Source organism: Ursus arctos, unplaced genomic scaffold (genome assembly GCF_023065955.2).
Source record: "Ursus arctos isolate Adak ecotype North America unplaced genomic scaffold, UrsArc2.0 scaffold_7, whole genome shotgun sequence".
NCBI lineage: Eukaryota > Metazoa > Chordata > Mammalia > Carnivora > Ursidae > Ursus > Ursus arctos.
Window position 1 is genome coordinate 56,212,579 of NW_026623089.1, and position 19,002 is coordinate 56,231,580.

General features: G+C 36.7%; 1 protein-coding gene across 6 annotated transcripts in view; it reads left to right on the plus strand.

Moving 5' to 3' along the window:
• The window catches only part of CTNNA3 (catenin alpha 3), a 1,640,794-nt gene that overhangs the window by 33,213 nt on the left and 1,588,579 nt on the right, over positions 1 to 19,002 (plus strand). For 2 of the 6 annotated variants that reach the window (XM_048218673.2, XM_057308882.1), the window contains exon 1: positions 2,067 to 2,266. The exons of 3 other annotated variants lie outside the window; for them this stretch is intronic. The gene's annotated coding sequence lies outside the window, so the exon portion shown is untranslated. Of the gene's footprint in view, positions 1 to 2,066; positions 2,267 to 15,643; positions 15,937 to 19,002 lie in introns of those variants that run through there. One more of the 6 variants, XM_048218674.2, reaches the window with a different exon arrangement.

Here is a 19,002-nt window from a genome sequence, read left to right on the forward strand (position 1 = left end):
TGAAAAGTATAAAGAAAGGAAACAAGTAAATAGGGAAGGAGAATAAATACTGAACAAGACTGGGCAAGGTTACAAGAAGGAATTACTGTGAAAACCTGGAAGGGGGCCAGGATGCAAAACGCGGTGGCTGTGTAGTTTACAGGAACTATTTAACGTTGAGCATGCTTCAGTGATCACCCAGAGAAAGCCGGATTTCTCCGGTTTTGTCTGCTGCCCTATAGTTAGCTATGGAAGCTTGACATAGGTGATCTGTATTTTTTCTCAGCCAACTGATATAAATATAGGGGATTGTGGGGCCTCTGCCTATCAAATCTGACGTGATTTGAATTGTTAGGACAAGGACCTCTTGTGGCCATAGTGGGAAATACTTCAACTGAGACCTATCTGGGAGGTTAAATTTTTATGAGGCAAAAAATAGAGCTCTTTAAAATTACATTTCAGATATTTATAATATTTAATTGTTTTGATAACACCAAATATTGTAATTGCAGCTGTATTTTATCTATGAGAAGTTCAATATAATTTGAAGCACTTCAGATTTTATCCACTTAATTCACATATTCCCTGAAAAATAGAGAGAATAGGGGTTTTCATTTCCATTTTGCAGATGGAAAAGAGAGGTACAGAGCAGGTAAGTAACTTATTTGTGGTTTTACAGTGGGGGCAGAGTGACTCGTAATAGAATTTGGATATCTTATCTTGGGTTTGGTTCAACAGTCTGGGTTTGGGAAACATTCATTATTAAAGCTCTAAAACAAAAACTTCTATTTGCAAGTGTCAAGTGAATTCTTTATTCAAGAAAAGATGGATTGAGAGACATAAAACTTACTCTTTGTTTTCAGTGTGAAAAGAGTCTATTCCTAGGTTCTCCAGGGGAAAAAAACTGCTTTAAAAAAAATCTGGGAGGACAGTATGTCAGCAACTAAGAACCTTTAGATAAATGTAATGCCAATTATGGACAATTTAAAGGAAGTTACATAAAAATACAGTTATTTGCAGATTTCCATAGAAATCATATAAAATGAAGCCCCTTTCATCGTTGATTCTGACAGTCCCCTGACCCTGCCTTTCCTCTCGTTTCCCTAATATTTGTTCTAAGAGTGCCTGTGGAGCTAATAAATGCTTCCTTTTTATTTTTATTTTTTTAAATTATGTTTTGACTTCTTTTTATTTTGAATTCAGCTTTTTAAGAACAAGGATGCCCAAACTCAAATGAATAGTTCTTTTATTTATTTATTAAGTATATATTTAGAAAAATTTCAATTCCGTATAGTTAACATACAGTGGAGTAGTTCTTTTTTAAGGGACAGTTACCACCTGTTGTTTTAGAAGCTGTTGGAAGAAAGTCGCAGAAGTGGTAATGTGTAAGGAAATGAGGTACGAATTCAAGTGGGGAGTCAAGGAACTGATGAAATGATAAAGCATAAGGCAGGGATATGCAAGATTTGTTCCGGTGAATGACAGAGCATCGAGGAAAAGGATACCAAAAAAAGGGAAGAGGAACTATGAAAAAGAACAGCCACAGAAATAAGAAATTTTGTTGGAGAAGACTTTTTTGGTAACTTTAATAATGATTCCACCTGTGGAACTTTTGGTAAATCTTCACTGTACATGTCCTATTGATAATTATGTGGCTTTACGTAAATTCTGGGAGCAGAATATGTGATACCTGGCGCAGGTGTATGAAACAGGCAAGATTTCAGAAGAAAAACACTACCTCAGATGTGACCTATCATCCTGTGGTATTGAAGACACTGAATTTTACATAATTGATCTTTTGATGTGTGGATTTCCTGGACTCCTATTATCACTGCTTTATCATTTTTTCACTCTCCATAATTCTAGCCATCAGCTTTAATTAGCTGTAAAGAGGTCCTTATTTTGGAAAGGGACTAGAGAAATGCAAATCTAACTTATTTGGAGCTTCCTGACAGCTATGTTTGTGGATCTCTAGGCAAAGTATGTGTCTGGCCTTTTTCAACGAAGTATTTTCAGTAACAAGTTGTCAGTGAGGTCAGTGACTAGCAGTTCAGGATTAGATACCACCCACCCTGGTTTGTAACCTCCCCTTTCTTTCTTATCCTGGGTGAATGACGCTCAGCTAAAGTGACTGCCCCACTGTCACTGCCTCTTAATTTGGTACTCTGTAACTCTGACTAAGAAGTCGTCGTCTTCTTTTTTCTCCCCCCCCCCAAAACTCTTTTTGGAAAATTCCCTACAAGAGCCGAATTTTTAAAACATTTACTTTATAGAAAGCAGCAGAAAGGTAAGAGTCAAGTTCGTAAAGAGAAGAGCTGGACTTCAGTCCATTCTTGTTTCTGCGTTGAATTGCTCTGCCTTAGTTATATATTGTAGACTTAAAATGTGGGGTTTCCTTCTGAATTAAAGTACATTACATTATTATATAAAACGGGAATGTTTTGAGTAGTTATGATGAGAAATGTAGGCTTTCATGCTAATTTTAAAGTTATAAATAACTTTCGAACTAGTGCCAGGGGAAGCTAGTAGCCAAGGTCGTGCTTTGCATTCAGAGAGTTTCTGGCTATAAAAAGCCGATTGCAATACTGTGCAGGAAAAGATAAGATACGGCCTGGATGCTTGTGCTTTGGCATGGGGCTGGGGCAAAAGGAAGCAAAGATAGAAAATGCTTGAAGGTATTTTACTTTCAACCAAAAGCTTGTTCACAGTAAATGGAAGATTTTTCAAATGAGATAGTGGCAAAAGCAGTAGTTCCTGAATTTAGTATCTGTCTCATGTACTTGTTTTATAATTGGCAGTAATATGAAGAGGTTGAGTTCTCTCAGAACTGTTTTACCACCATTTACAATCATAAAAATCACATTATGTAGGATGTAATCATCAATAATGTAAAGAGAAGGTCACTGATGGGGTCTTCGTGATGGGACACTTGCTCTCAGATGCACTGACAGAACTAGAAGGAATCAGTTCAAATAGAAACCAGAAGAAATTTAGTTTAGGCATCGGGAAATTCATTGTGCAGGTTTTGAGTCACTGATATACAGCACTACGAAATAGCCTGTTACAATGACTTTGAAGATACATGAAACCCAATGATTTGCTTAGAACACACAAGTCCGAAAAATAAGATTTCAAATTAGCTTTGCTTCTGGGTTTGTGGTTAGCTTATTTAGACAGAATGAAAGCTCAATATATTGAAAATAGTTGTGATTTGGAGATGCGGATTATCAGCAGTTAAATTTGAATGGCATATTTGGGTGTCCTATTAAAATTTCATTATCTGCTATAAAAAATGACCTCAGTATTAGCAAAGGACAAATTTGTTAAATGGAGATACCCAAAATACAGACAGTACAGACACAGCTTTTTTGTTACCCTGCTATACATGTCTGTATCTGCCTTCTTATTGGAGTAAAATATTGGGATTTTGTAGTAAAACTTATTTTCTTTTCATCACAAAAGTAATAGCACAGAAATTTGAAGGAATTGTAGGAATTATAGGAATTTTGAAAGCACAGAAAAAAAATAACCTGTAATCTCATTGATGTATTTCCTTTTAGTCCTTTTTCTCTGCATGGCTTTAAAATGAATTGCAGTAATACTGTAGATAAAATTTGGGACCTTGCTTTTATATTTAACATTATACCAAAACATTTTCTGTGTATATTCCCTATTTTACATAGATTTTATCTTAAATTGCTGTGTAATATTTTTCCAAGTTAATGGGTATAATTTTATTAATTACCATTAAATACCTAAGTGCTATGGTAAATATCTTTGTGAGTATGTGTACTTATTTTAAATATAATTTCTTTAAGCTGTATTCTTTAAAATTTTTTTTTTATTTGAGTACCGTTGACACACAATGTTACATGAGTTTTGGGTGTACAGCATAGTGATTCAACATCTCTGTATGTTATGTTATGATCACCGCAAGTGTAGCTACTGCCACCATACAGTGCTATTATATCATTGGTTATATTCCCTATGCTGTGCCTTGTGTTCCCATGACTTATTCATATCGTAACTGGAAGCCTGTATCTCTCACTCCTTTTTGCCCATTTTGCCCATTTCCTCCCCCCTCCCCCCCAGCAATCATCAGTTTGTTCTCTGTATATATAGGTCTGATTCTTCAAGCTATATTCTTAAATGTGGACTCAGATTAAAGGGCCTTTGAGTTGAAGACAAAGGTTGTGATTTTTAAGAAGATGGTTTTTTACTGTTTTAAGGCATTGTAAAACTCCTTGTCTACCAAATGATATATTTGTTGAATGTCTCTGATAGGTAAAACATTGTTATTAGGTATGTAGATAGCAATACACTAAGTGTTTGGGAGGACAGAATCCCCTCTATAAAATTTCACTTTACCAACTTCACAGAGGCCAACAAAGCTACGTGTGAGGAAAACACTTCAGCTCTGCCTGAAACCAACCCATATTGTTATTGACCATATTATTTTGGACTTTAGAATTTATAAATGACTTCTGTTAGAGGACCATCTATACATAATTCTGATTTATATGAATTTTATCATCCAGCTGTGACAAGGAAATTAAGAAGGATAAATACTTAAGTACAATAAACTTTGGGAGAAATTAGAAGTATTTGGAGACAATGTATAGGCAGCACAGTGAAAGAAAAAGGATAGAGGGCACATACAAGAGCAGAAATTCAGTACTGGTTTTTTCGGCTTAGGGAAACATGAGAATGAAATAGGGCATAGCTAGAGTTGGAGTCAGGGAAGAGATGAAGTTTTAATTTTGTTATTGTTGAATTTGGGAGTTATGGTTGTAGAAATACTCTATATTGAGGGAAAAAGCCAAAGAATTGGAGGTCAGTAAAACTATTTGATTTTTGGAAGGGTGGCCGTCCAGAGAAATCAAAGTAGAGAGAGTAGAGATATCAGTATTATTTGATGGGAGGGGAGGTATAGAGTTGTGAATTCTTTTTTTTTTTTTTTAAAGATTTTATTTATTTATTCGACAGAGAGAGACAGCCAGCGAGAGAGGGAACACAAGCAGGGGGAGTGGGAGAGGAAGAAGCAGGCTCATAGCGGAAGAGCCTGATGTGGGACTCGATCCCGTAACGCCGGGATCACGCCCTGAGCCGAAGGCAGACGATTAACCGCTGTGCCACCCAGGCGCCCCAGAGTTGTGAATTCTTAAAGAAAATGTTTTGCCTGTATTAAAAGTCTTTTTAATTGTGGGGTTTTCTTTTTCAGTGATATTTAGAGGAAGACCAAAGCTATGGGAGTTCCTTTCTCTAACTCCTATGAACTTCTGTTGGTGTGTTTTTATTCTTCCTTTGGGATGGAAGGGATTAAGATTTGAGAAGTTGGCAGTTCAATCTTGCCTGAAGAGAAACTTATGTGCTTTGTAATGAAGACTTAAAAAAAATAGTGTTTACTTATGGATCATTGGCTCATGGGAATGTTAGTCTAGAGACTCAAAAAGCGTGATTTTCAGATTTTTGTTCGGATACTGGATTTTAAGTGACATGGTACTGTGGGGTGAACTCCTGAGTTTAGTCAAGTTGCAGATCTAATGAAAAGTGGCAGGTAATTGAGACTATAGTATCTTTGAAAGTGAACAGGATTATTAGCAATTGCACATGATTTTCACATGCTTCATTACTGTTTTTAACTATGTTATTGGTGCCTGGGACACAGCCAATTTAATCTGCTACCAATTTAATCACTAACTTCTATGGTTTGAGAAATTATTTTGAGTTCCTATGTGCCAAATTGTAAATTAGGTCAAATTTATTTGGCACCCCCACTTCCATCTCTTTTTCCTGTCTTCGTTATCCTAACCAGTATACTTGTGCTGCTTCAGGTCCCTCCATCAGTGGGGAAGTAGATTTGATGGAGAAGGCTATGTTTAGGTGCAAAGAAAGGTCTTCATTTAATAGAACTTGAGCACTTTAGGCCCTACTTATATTAGCTGTATTCGACATATGATCAGCAGTTCTCAATCTGTTACTGGTCCATGAAAGGAGAAAAGAAGTTTCTACCAGAATGTAAGTCATCTATGCACTAAGACTTTGTAGTAAGACTTTTTAGATGAAGGAAATGGTCATTGATATACTTCTTGCAAGCTCCTTATATAGTTGCAGACTTGTGCTTTGAGTAGCATTGCTTAAATTACACTGTACAACATTTATCTCCTCAGTCTGTGCATTTGGGGTAAAGAATTGGGATGGAGGTGTACAATTAATTAGATAATAAATGAATTACCAGGTCTAGGTTGATGAGGTTTCTGGAAGGTGGTATTAATGCAACGTGGCCCTGGGTTATTTCACTGAGAACCCTCAGAATGACTGAGAGGCAGGGTTGCCGAAAGTTCTACATGGGGTCTACTCTGGTATAGGTTGTGGAATTAATTAATTCACTCATTTTAGATGACACGTGTAGCAGACATTTTTCTTAGTGCTGGGGATAGATACCAGTGAATCAAATAAAGGCCCTGACCTCTGATGTGTGTTTGTTTGTGGCTGGGAATGAAGGGAGAGTAAGAAATAAAACTGATTTCTCTGTGATTCTCCAGGAGAGGTATTGGTGTCTGTCTTAGTCCAGGGCTGGGGCTCATAGGTCATGTTTCCATGGGAATTTAACAAGATTAACTTGCTTTTTGGTTAGATCCAGTAATTCTGTTTTCCCCAGTATGAGATAACAAAGGAATTCTAGTTTTCAGAATCAAATCACCTGTGATAGGCACTGTTGGTTGCCTGTGCAGTATCCATACTTCTCTTATTCTTTGCTGCCCCACTAGGATTTTGCTAGATAGATCACATAATGCTCACTTCTAGATGAATTTTAGTATAAAGTTTTATCTGGCGGTTGGGACACAGCTGACATTCAGATGGGCTTTTGGGACCCAGATCTCTGGGCTGGCTATTTTGGATTTGCTTCTTTGACCAGATGTGTTGAGGCCGGAACTGTACCGCCATCCAGCTTGCATGCTTAAAAAAAAAAAATCTTATAAAAATTAACTTTTAAACTGAATAAGTTATATTTGCACATTTATTTTAATTTTAATTTTTAATTTTAACAAAGGGTGTCTTGGCTACAGTTCTTTATAGCAACCAATGGTCCACAGAGTTTCATAAATGACATCAGATAGTTCATAGATTCTCCAGGAGACCCAGAGAAACAGCCAGAGACGATGGGGCAGGGCCAACGTCCAACTGTACCTAAGAGACAGTCCTGCAGATGTACTAGCTTCCCCCATTCTGGATTCTTGGGCTGGACACCAGAAGCCCCCCTACAGCTTTCCCAGAAGTTATCTGATGCCTGCGACGTTTTAAAGTCTCACCCAAGCTGTATTTGGTTTTTGAAATCTAGAGGAGTGAAGCTGGGCCAGGGCTGGAAGCATCTGCCACAAAGGGCTGTAAAATGAAAATAAATCTTCCTCCTGCCCTGACCCCAAAAACTGTGACCAGTTTCTGGTGCAAATTAAAAAAAATTAATGTATCATTCTGTATCAGTACACATACATTTATTTCGCTCTTTATTATAGCTACCACTTGTTGAATTTAACCAATTTATTGCCCCACACTATACTGAAATATTTTAATGTTTCTGTGTATTGGTTGAGGACTGATACTCCCCAGTAAGGCCGTACAAATTGTTAAAATATGAAATACTTTTGTATCCCCTCTCCCCACTACTAGTAGCCTTCCTGTACTTGGCCTCTTGCCTGGGACCTTCCTTAGACCCAGCAATTAAAGGATAACATTTGGCACAAAAGGGACCTTCTAAGACTCACCTTTACGCTAAGCTCTGGTTGGAGCCTGAGCCATGCTGGTGTTTAAATATTTTTAGTATCTTCCCACTGCTAGGCAAATGACATCCAATTAGATTTTATTTATTTCCTAAGGCTTTTCCTGACTGGTCACATTTGAAGTCATACCAATGAAAGAATATATGACAATTTATTTAACTAGTCCCTAATTGATACACATTTAGATTGTTTCTTGCTTTTTGGTTACCACAAACAATACTATACTCCTTGACATGCATCTTTGTATAAATGTTCAGATTCCTAAAAGTGGCATTGCTTTGTCTAAAAATTTGTGCATATAAAATTTTATGTGTTTTGCCAGAGTACCTTCAAAAGAGATTTTACCAATATACACTCAGACCAACAGTGTATGAGACAGCTTATATTTCTTTATCCCATGAAAGAAGATTTCATAAGAGATTTAAAAAATGTTTTAATGAAACTAATTTACCTTCTTTAGTGATGATATAAAAAAAAAAAGAGAAGAAAATTAAACCATGTTAGTATGAGTGGCTCTTAATGAAACTCTACCAAGATATCATTAGGTCATTGTTTTCTTCTAATTAATAACATTTTGATACTGTGTTAAATTTGCTGGGGACCAACATCAGATTTACTGGTTTTAATTTTTAGAGCCTACCTTTCTGATATATGGGATAACATCTGTCGGTTCTCAATGCTATGATTACTCAAAGATGCAAACAATAATTCTGTGATAATATATGCAAAAATTTCACTGCTTTGTAATATAGTGGTTCTCAACCCAGGGTACTTTTGCTCCCCAGGGGACATTTGGCAATGTCTGGAGACATTTTTGGTTATCTTAACCGGGAGGCTGGTGCTATTGGCATTTAATGGGTAGAGGCCAGGGGTACTGCTAAACATCCTACAACCCACAGGAGAGCCCCCCACAACAAAGAATTATCCAGCCCAAAATGTCAGTAGTTCTGAGAATGAGAAACCCTGCTGCCAGTAGACTACACCTGGAAATGGACTTTGATCTAAATAATTAAACATTCCTTCATTGTCTTTTGTCTTGTTTATTAACTTATTCTCAAGACTGTTGGCACAATCTTTCTGTCATAAAGAGCATTCTCCTGGGTAGACAGGTTGAAAGCAAATGTAAAATATTGTAATTTTGCTTCCTCTCTGTTATTTGTCAAGATCATGATCTCTGCCTGGGCGTGGAGGGCCAGCAGTTAGTTGTACCTTTCCTTGTCCTTCTTTCTCAAATACAACCTAAAGTTTTTGTATTGTTTTGAGTGTTTTTCACAGGTCTTTTCTCATCCTAGGTTTAGTCCACTTTTTTAATAAGCCAATACTATACTGATGTGTTCATTCTTACCTTTCCCTTCTTCCTTCTTCTCTTGTATGTCCTTTAAAAATCTCAGCTCTTTCGAAAGCTCCTTGTACACCACATTGAGTTATAGTTGCCTATGTTCTTTCCCGTATTTTTTTCATGTGATTGCAGTAGTGGTTTTTATTTTTTGACCTATCTTTCATTTTAGAGTCTTTGGCTCTGGAACATGCTTACATTTTCTCTGAACTGCTGAATAATCTAAGATACTTGTCTTACTTTGCCTTGTGTTTTCTTGCTTGACCGTAATGAACTCTAAGGTGATCTGTTCAGTTTTCCCCAAGGTTCCTACCACTTCCACTTCACTAACACATTTCTCTTTGTTGGTAAGAATTAAGTCCAGGGCAGTGGTTCTATTCCTTGCTTCTTTTGCTGTTTGAATGATGAAGTTGCTGATAGAGAGGCAGCTGGTAAAGGAGAGGAGTGATTTCTCCAGTTGTGATTTTTGAATTAATTTATTGTCTTTTTGGTCTTGCTGATTTTTAAAATATTTAAATCTTTGCTAGGTCTCTTTTGATTTTGACCTCTCACTTCAGTTTTCATTTTATTTGGTTTTTCCATCACTTCTGTCCTAGAATTTATGTGTTTGGGTATTTCACTGAGAGCACAGGGTAGATATATTCTAAATTTTCTTTTAAGGATAATTTACCTTTGTATCTGTAAGACATTGTCTTACTCTTATGCTATACAGTCTTTTAATTTTGGATTTTTTTCTGTCTGCTTGTTTTTGAAAGGAAAGTTTTTGGTGTTTGTTGTAAGTGAGATATATATATATCCTCTTTGAGCTTCATCACTATCAACTTTGAATTACAGAATTTCTCTCTTAAATTTTAAATCTCTTCTCTCTTAAACGTCAGTACATTTCTGGGTTACAGGAGGTACATATTCATTGGAGCAACTATTCTCTTATTCCTATTATTTGATCCTCTACTTGGAGGTGAATTTAACCCTAGATAATTTAAAGCAATTTAGATGCATTTTTCTAAGAGAGATGCATAAAACCTAATCTCTAGAATGCCCTTCTGCCAATGTTTTTCTTGTCTTTGTGCCCCTCCTTTTGGGGCTCTCATATTTCAGGGCACAGTATATCATTCTTCCTTTGTCTCCTTATAACCCATATTGCATTTCTGGGAACTGAGATCTTCCAGCAGAGTGTAGTTAGAAATGTATTGCTTGGAGGTGACTAGGAAGCACACTTGGCTATCTAAAAAGCTGCTCCTTCCTGTGCAGTATTGGGGTGGTTTTTTGGTTTTTTGGTTGGCTCTGTCAGCCTCAGTTCTCTGATAGGATGTCAGGATGTGAGGGTCTGGCTCTGTGGCTGCTTTAAGTTTAGGTACAAGGGAGTTTTAGTTGTGCCTTCACCCAATTTGTCCCATTCATGAAATATAGAAAGTAGAGTGGCCAGATTTAGCAAAATACAAGACACACAGGTTTGAATTTCAGGGAAACAAGCAGTATTTTTTTTTAAGTATAAATATGTCCCAAATATTGCATAGGACATCCTTATGCTGGAAAATTATTCATTATTTCTCTGAAATTCAAAGTTAACTGGGAATTTTGTATTTTATCTAGTAACCATAAGTTTCCCCCCGTGTTTGCAAATCATTATGAGATATTTATCCTTTTGTGTCTCAGGTACTGGTGTAAGAGGGTCTTCTTCTGATTTGATAAAGGTTGTCCCTTCCAGTCTTCCTCCACCTGAAGGGCTGGTCAAAACTGGGAGGACTGGAGGAAATTTGTAGAGTCTGTGGGCCCTCAGAGAGAAAAAGAATGAAGATCTGGACTTCTTTCTTTTACAGTGTGTTTATTATTAGAAATTTTTTAGTGCATTGAACTGGTCCTGGATAAGAAAGGACCTAGTAAGAAAGAACATCAAAGACCTTAAGCTAGAATCCTTTTTGTGGCCTGCATTACCTGGTGGGAGAGGCTGTTTGGGCTTGTGAGTGATTGGAGGCAGAAGGCCCTCCTGATGTTTGTTAAACGGAAGGTGTAAGCATGGATGTCATGCCACACCTCAGGTAGCAAGCTCGTTCTTTCTTGAAGAATCACTGTGGCCAATGTCAGTAATTGTAGCAGCAAAGGTAAGAGTGCAGCAGGCGAAAAGGTCACACTGGACTTCAGGGGATCAGTTTTCATCAGTAAATTGTGTGCTGGGAGCAGAACACTAGCAGCCTTTAACAGGGCCCACTTATATTCTAATCATATTCTCTAGTTTTCTGTCTCTTGAGGTGTGGGGGTCAAGAGGCCCTGGAGTTCTTGAACAATTTGAGGGGTACGAGAGATACTGGACTCCCTGTCAGTCTGGCAATTGGGAATTACTTTTAGTTTGTATTTTTCCACTTGCCCTTCTTGTTTTTTTATTGTTGCCATGGGAAGAACATGTTCCTGGTAGCCTACTTGTCCAAGAAGGATGAGAAACATGTACAACAGATTTGGATTCCAAAACTGCATCTTGGAGTAAGCCCAGCCAGGCCCGTCTTGGATTAGCCAACCTAACCAATGTAAAAATGTACAAGAGAGAATAAGTGTTGTTTTGTGCCACTGAGTTTTAGGGTGTTTTGTTACATATTATTATTATTATGGAGATAGCAATTCATAGACCATTAAACAAAAAATGATTTAGTATAAGATTTTATAAAGAATTCTTATAAAATTAATAAGGAAAAGAAAAATAGAGATATGGGCCAATGATAAGGAAAAAAGTAATTCACAGAAGAGAACATTGGAATGACCAATAAATAAATGAAAAGATATTTAGCTTGTTTCACTAGTTACTAGGTAAATATAGATTAAAATAATGATGGGAAGGGTGCCTGGGTGGCTCAGTCTGTTAAGCGTCTGCCTTCAGCTCAGGTCATGATCCCGTTGTCCTGGGATCGAGCACCAGGATCAAGCCCTGCATCAAGCCCCACATCAGGCCCCCTGCTCAGCGGGTTGTCTGCTTCTCCCTCTGCACCTCACCCGACTCTCATGCTCTTTCTGACTGTCTCTTTCTCTCAAATAAATAAATCTTTAAAAAAATAATGATGGGATACCTTATCATACCTTTTAGATTGGTACAAATTAACGTATGGTAATAACCTAGTATCTATAAATATGTGATGCATATGGAACTGTCATATACAGATGGTGAATTGTTTATGGATACGAAGGGAGACGTATTAAGCAGGAAGAAGATATTTTCAAGGACTATTACTGACAAAGGCTTATATATAGAATATATAGGGAATTCTTAGAAATCAGTTAGAAAAAAATAGGCAACCTAGGAGAAAAATGGGTAAAAAGTACAGGTAAGCAGTTCACAGAAGTGATACTTGAATGGCTGTCTAGTCGACCCTAAACAGATCACCAATGACATTGGTAATCAAAAATGCAATTAAGTTAAAACAGCAGTGAGGTCCACTTTGTACTTCCTGTGTTGGCAGTAGTTGAAATGTCATGTAATATCTTGTGCTGGGGAGAAGATGGGAACATGTGAACCCACGTGTTCTCCTGGTGGTGTTATTTTGGAGACCAATTTGGTAATATTTGTTGAAATTGAATGCTCAAATGCATGCTGACCCAGAAATTCTACTTCCGAATTGTATTAGTTTGCTAGGGCTGCCATTACAAAGTGTCAAAGACTGGGTGGCTTAAACAGTAGAAATTTATTTTCTCATAGTCTAAAGGCTAGAAATCCAAGATTAAGGTGTTGGCAAGTTTGGTTTCTCCTGAGGCATCTCTTCCTGGCTTATCGATGGCTATTTTCTTGCTATATCCTCAACATGATACCCCCCTTTGGGTGTCTGTGTCCTAATTTCTTCTTATAAGGACACCAATCATATTGGATTAGGGCCCACCCTAATGGCCTCATTTTAACTTAATCACATCTTCAGAGTTCCTATTTCTAGATACAGTTATATGCTAAAGAATGGAGTTAGAATTACAGACATATGAATTGTGGGGAGGATGCAATTCAGTCCATAACAGAGTGTATATATTAGAGGCACTCTTGCATATGTATACAAAGAAGCATCTATGAGGATGTTTATTCTAGCATCATTTCCCATAGCAAAGAGTTGGATGTTACCTAAATGTTCTTGAATAGGGATATGGACCGATAAAATACATTATAACTGCATCTGATAGAATGCTACAAATGGAAAAGAAACTAAGTGAATTATACTAATTGGGAACTAATATTTCTCAAATAACAAGAAATCTGTAGGTAAGAAGTTCAGAGCTGATGACATCAAGGACCTGAGCTCTTTCTATAGTTTTGCTCTGTCATCTTTCCTCCTCAGCTTTGCAGTAGCACTGTTTTATGTCCAGGCATCATATCAGAGATAGGAGAAGGAGGGGCCAAGGGTCATAGCAACATTATCTGACTCCCCCACCCCCTTTTTAAAAAGAGTTTATTTATTTATTTGACACACAGAGAGAGACAGCCAGCGAGAGAGGGAACACAAGCAGGGGGAGTGGGAGAGGAAGAAGCAGGCTCCTAGCAGAGAAACCTGATGTGGGGCTTGATTCCAGAACGCTGGGATCACGCCCTGAGCTGAGGGCAGACGCTTAACGACTGCGCCACCCAGGCGCCCCCTGACTCCCTTTTTTTAGGGAAAGAAAAAGCTTTGCCAGAAAACATCTCAGCAGACATCTGCTGTCACCTCATTGGCCAGAATTCTGTCACATGCCATTCTGAGTTGCAGAGAAATCTGGAAAATCTAATGTCCTGCTTCTGAAATTGCTGTGAAAGGCAAGGGAGAGCCAGGCTATGTGTTGCTTGAGCTAACCTGTGGTGTTTACCATATATATATATATATATATATATACTATATATATACTAGTGGAGTGTGTATATATATGGTGTGTGTGTATATATATATTTCTATATATAAATATATATATATATATATTTCAACATGAGAGACCATGAGAACATAATGTTGGGGCAGGAGGAGACAGAGAAAGAGAGACAGAAACAAAAACAAAGAGGGTGCGGGAAGAGAGAGACAGAGACAGAAACAGAGAGAGATAGAAACAGAGAAGTAGAAAGAGAGGAAGTACAATACTGTTTGTGTAAATTTGAAAAGCTATATATCATTGTAAAGATATATATCAAAACAGTTATGGAAAGTTGATCAGAAGGGCATCCATTAACTATTACAGAGTAGATGCCTATAGGAGGGGAGAAGTGGAATGGAACTGAAGCAAGGGATATAGAATAAGACAACAAAAAGTAAAACAGGCTTTACACAGACCAGTTCCCTCAGTTGAACTTTATCTAAGGAGCATGATGGATTGTGTCAATCTAATTCTGTGCTTTCAAGATCCAGGACAGAGAAGGCTGGGATGGTTTGGGGCATGTGTGTGTGAGTTACTCAGTCTGTTGGGCATGGTTATTATTTAGAGTTGAAGAAATGTGAATCACTATGCTTATGATTGAGTTTAATTATTTTTCCTTACCCTGTGATGAGCTTTATTCTATTCAGTACAATTGGAGGCCTGTTAGGAATGATGTTGTAGTTTAAGTTTAGTGAGTATAGCAAATATTCTTTGGACAATTTAGAGATATTATGAATTTTGCAAAATTGATTTTCTTTGTCTTTGTACATATATTTCTTTTGCTCTCTAATGCAAGATTAGTAGACTTGACTTTTAGAGAGCCAGTGAGGGACATGAGTAATATAAACATGGCCTCTTGGTAGTGAAATCCATCATTCTCTAGTTTTCTGTTATTATCTTTGGAAGCAGAGTGGAGAAAGGATTTCCTTCCCCTCACTCTAATGCAGTCTCAGCGAGTGACTGGCTGTCTGCTCTGGAATGAAGCGTGTTGGCACAATTCCATAAGTCTTATGTGGGAACAAGACACTAGAGGTTTCTATTTTTTACTTATTGTCATTCTTTTGCTTTTAGTTCAGTATTCTGTCCTTTCACCATCCCGTATCTAATCCTCTTAATAAACATAGATCAGTTATTAGTATGTATTAGTGTATCTTTCATATTCTCTATTAAGCATTTGTTAAAACTTTGGAAGCAAATCTTAAGCTCTTCCATTTTATAATATGTTTCCTTATTACCTAATTATAAATTATTATCATGGATAGAGTAGATTACTTCCCTTGGTGAAATGGATTCAATTTGCTAAATAAAAATGTGTGGACTTAATGACTCTTCATTCATTTTTAAATCAGATAGGCAATTTGTTTGCTATCTCTCGGTAGTCTTCTAAAATTCAATGGCATTTTGCTTTGGAGAAGTAGAATTCCACAAGGAGAAAAGTATCTTTCCACATAATAACAATAATTAATTGGTGAATTATTTAGCACCGTACATAGCACTCCATTAAATTCAGTGGGTAATTTTTATAAGCAATTCTTCATAGCCGCTTTGTAGGTCTCATTTCACAACACGGGAAAATCAGGGTAAAAAGGATCAACATAGACATGGGTAAGCAGAGTGAAGTAGAGCTTGAATTTGAACCCAGTTTTCTTGTGTTTCTGCCTGTTCTTTTCATTTCTCTCCTTCTCTTCCTAGTCCTAGTGGGTGCTTGTTTTGCAAAGTACTATCCTTGGCTGCCTTATCTGAACCTTGGAAGAGCTCATTTAGTCTCATGGTTTAGGGCATAACATGGGTGTGTAGTTACTCTATCTCTATTTCTAGGCTTGATTTTTCTCCTGAGCTTCAGGATTCTGCGTGTCAGCTGTTCACGGGACATAACCCATTTGCACATGCCTCTCAGACCTCAAACTCATCATACCTAATGTATGTCAGAGTCAGAGGTTGCTCATCGGTGTGAATATTATCGTTATGAGCCCACTGCAGCAGTTTAGGGAAATGGTAAGTAGTCTTCAGTATAAAAGGAAATATATTAAAAAAACCATAAAAATAAAATGAAATATAAAAAGTGTATTGAAAATTCAAATAGAACATAGAAGATATGGAGGCATTTTTGCTAAAAGTAAGATTGATTATTTTTAAATAGTGTCTATTCACTATTCAGTGTCCTCCCACCCCATGCATTGTTGTTTACAAATTTTTTTAGCCACAAATAGAATTGAGACTAACAAGGCTTTTAGATGTAGGCACCTGAGGAAACCAAAAATTGCTGAATGAAACATACTTCAGGAAAGCCTGCGTCAGGAACCAAACTCACAGTTAGAAAGTAAAGTAGAATTAAGTAGTTAGATGAAAACAAAAAAGTTATTGGTATATTCTAAAATTGGATGTTTTTAGATTTTTTGGATGATTGGCAAAAAGGATAAGCAAATTATTTGCAAAATTGACTTTTCAGTTTTCTTATGGAGGCATATCTTGTAAGTTAATTTCAGAAATAATTCTAAGTCTCTCTTTTATATTATAGGGAATGGATCAGTTCCGAAAATTAAAGATACGAAATTTCTGGAAAGAATCCATAGCAGTTGAAGAGATGTTATACTTTATTTCCAAATGTAAAAGATAATTTTTACGTGGCTACCATTAGTTATTATATGAGGAAAGAAACTGCCACATTCCGTTATTAAAAATGATTTTATAGAGTGAGGAACCAACACTTGCTTTCAGTATCAGAAATAGAATTTTCTTTTAAAGGAAAAGAAACTATAATTTCCTATTTCGAATCACCACTGAGGAAAAGAATGATTATTTCTTTTCTCTTTGGAAAATTTAATACTTGAGCATAAAGGATATATCATTAGTGGTAAGTCTGGGAGCATGAAAAGAGAGATCACTCTTTGAGCCTTCAGATCTGTTTTATTTTTGCCAAGTTAATTTAGTAAACTTAATGTTTGTGATAACTTCAGAGAAGCATAGAAAATTTTTATCTTCAGTCAAGATAAATTTGTGGTAGTTAATGATTTTGGCTATTTAGACGGTTAAATCTTTATTTTTAGAGTAAATCAGGCAAATCAATGTTCATGCTTTTCCAAACTGAAGTTGTAAAATGAGGAATTTGTAGCTTGTATGAGGACCTTGTTAGTCATAACATTGTATGCTCATGAGAAATATAATAATGCTGTAAAAACAGGAACCCTGTCTTCTAAAATTAACCTGTAGCTCGTAATATATAATGGACAAATAGCAAATACCAGACAAAGCATTTAGAAAATATTAAAGTTTACAAATGTATATGTAATTTTGAAGAGAAATTATTTTGTATTTTAATACAAAATATATTTGTTTTCTTTTGTTTGTTTTGGATTTTCTTCCTTCCTCCCTCCTTCTTTTCTTTTTTTTTCTTTTCTCTTCTTTCTTTCTTTCTTTCTTTCTTTCTTTCTTTCTTTCTTTCTTCTCTTTCTTTCTTCTTTCTTTCTTTCTTTCTTTCTTTCTTTCTTTCTTTCTTTCTTTCTTTCTTTCTTTCTTTCAGATTTTATTTATTTGTCAGAGCACAAGCGAACACAAGCAGGGGGAGCTGCAAGCAGAGGGAGAAGCAGGCTCCCCACCGAGCAAGGAGTCCGATATGGGACTCCATTCCAGGACCTTGGGATCATGCATGACCCGAGCCCAAGGCAGACGTTTAACTGACTGAGCCACCCAGGTGTCCCTGTTTGGAATTTTCTAACGGAACTTGGAATCTTTATGTAGGGTTTTTGTTTCTTTGTTTGCTTCTTTGGCCCCCAGAAAAATCTAGGGTTGTGGAAGGTCATTTTGATTATTGAACCAATTCTGCTACTTCTTAGCCTTTCTTTCACTACCAATGAGGATGCATCTGATTGAGCTGATAGAGGACGAAATAATGGTAGACTTTGTCACAGATGACAAGTATTAAACATTACTATGGACTATATGAAAGTCAAATTTATATTGGCAAAACAAAATGGGACTTTTCTAAACACATTTAATAAGGAAGGTTGAGATGGTGTGTCCCATTTTGTAGTTCAAGTATAAAAATAAATGTCATTGGATGCAATACTGTGGGCTTTCAGAATCAAATGGTACCCTCTGCTGGTTAAATTAGGGATTGCGTTTGAAAAGGAGTAGCTTTTTTTTTTTCCCAGTAGGGCTGATTGCTATAGAAAAGGATTGAGCAGTGCAGAGTATTGTGAAATAATATAGTAAAAATTATATATGTGAAGAGTGAAGCCAATGTATCACTTAAATAAATATTTTCTGAAGTGAAACTAATATGGGAATATCCATAATTGAAATTTCCTAATCTTTTGGTCTACTTTTTTAAAAAAAGATTTTATTTACTTGAGAGACAGAGAGAGAGAGAAAGAAAAAGCAGGGGCAGGGGCAGATGGAGAAGGAGAGAGAAGCAGAGTCCCCACTGAGCAGAGAGCCTGACCTGGGGCTCAGTCCCAGGAGCCTGGGATCATGACCTGGGCCAAAATCAGACACTTAACCGACTGAACCACCCAAGTGCCCCTGTTGATCTTTTTTTCAACCACAGAAGTAGGTCATAGGGAAGTAACACAGCAAGGAACAAACTATTTGGCTCTCCTACGGCTGTTTCTGATAGCAATTCTGATCTTTAATTTACTTTTTCATCAGTTAAATTACTTTTGTAATGTGATTGGCAAATATCTAGAGGTAAGATTAGAACTACTTTTCTCCAGGTACCCTGACTTAATTTTGGTTTAAAATAATTGGAATATTCTTAAGTAATTTAGAAGTTTAATGAGTTCAGGGAGGTATCCTATAGCATGCCTGTTTCACATTTTTCTTTCAACGTTTTGAAGTCTTAAAGCCACTTTGGAATTTACAGTGTTTGGGAACATAATGTACACAGAAGTTATGTTTAAAAGCTGATACTGGACAATATATCATTATTTCACTGCAAATTTGAAAAATGTAATTTTAAGTCTGATTCTACTGTTTGATGTTGCTCTTCATAGGCATATTGCTTTAAGAGCACCCATCCCCCGTGTCTGCTTGAGCCACTGTGTCCTGTCAGTCATCCTGAAA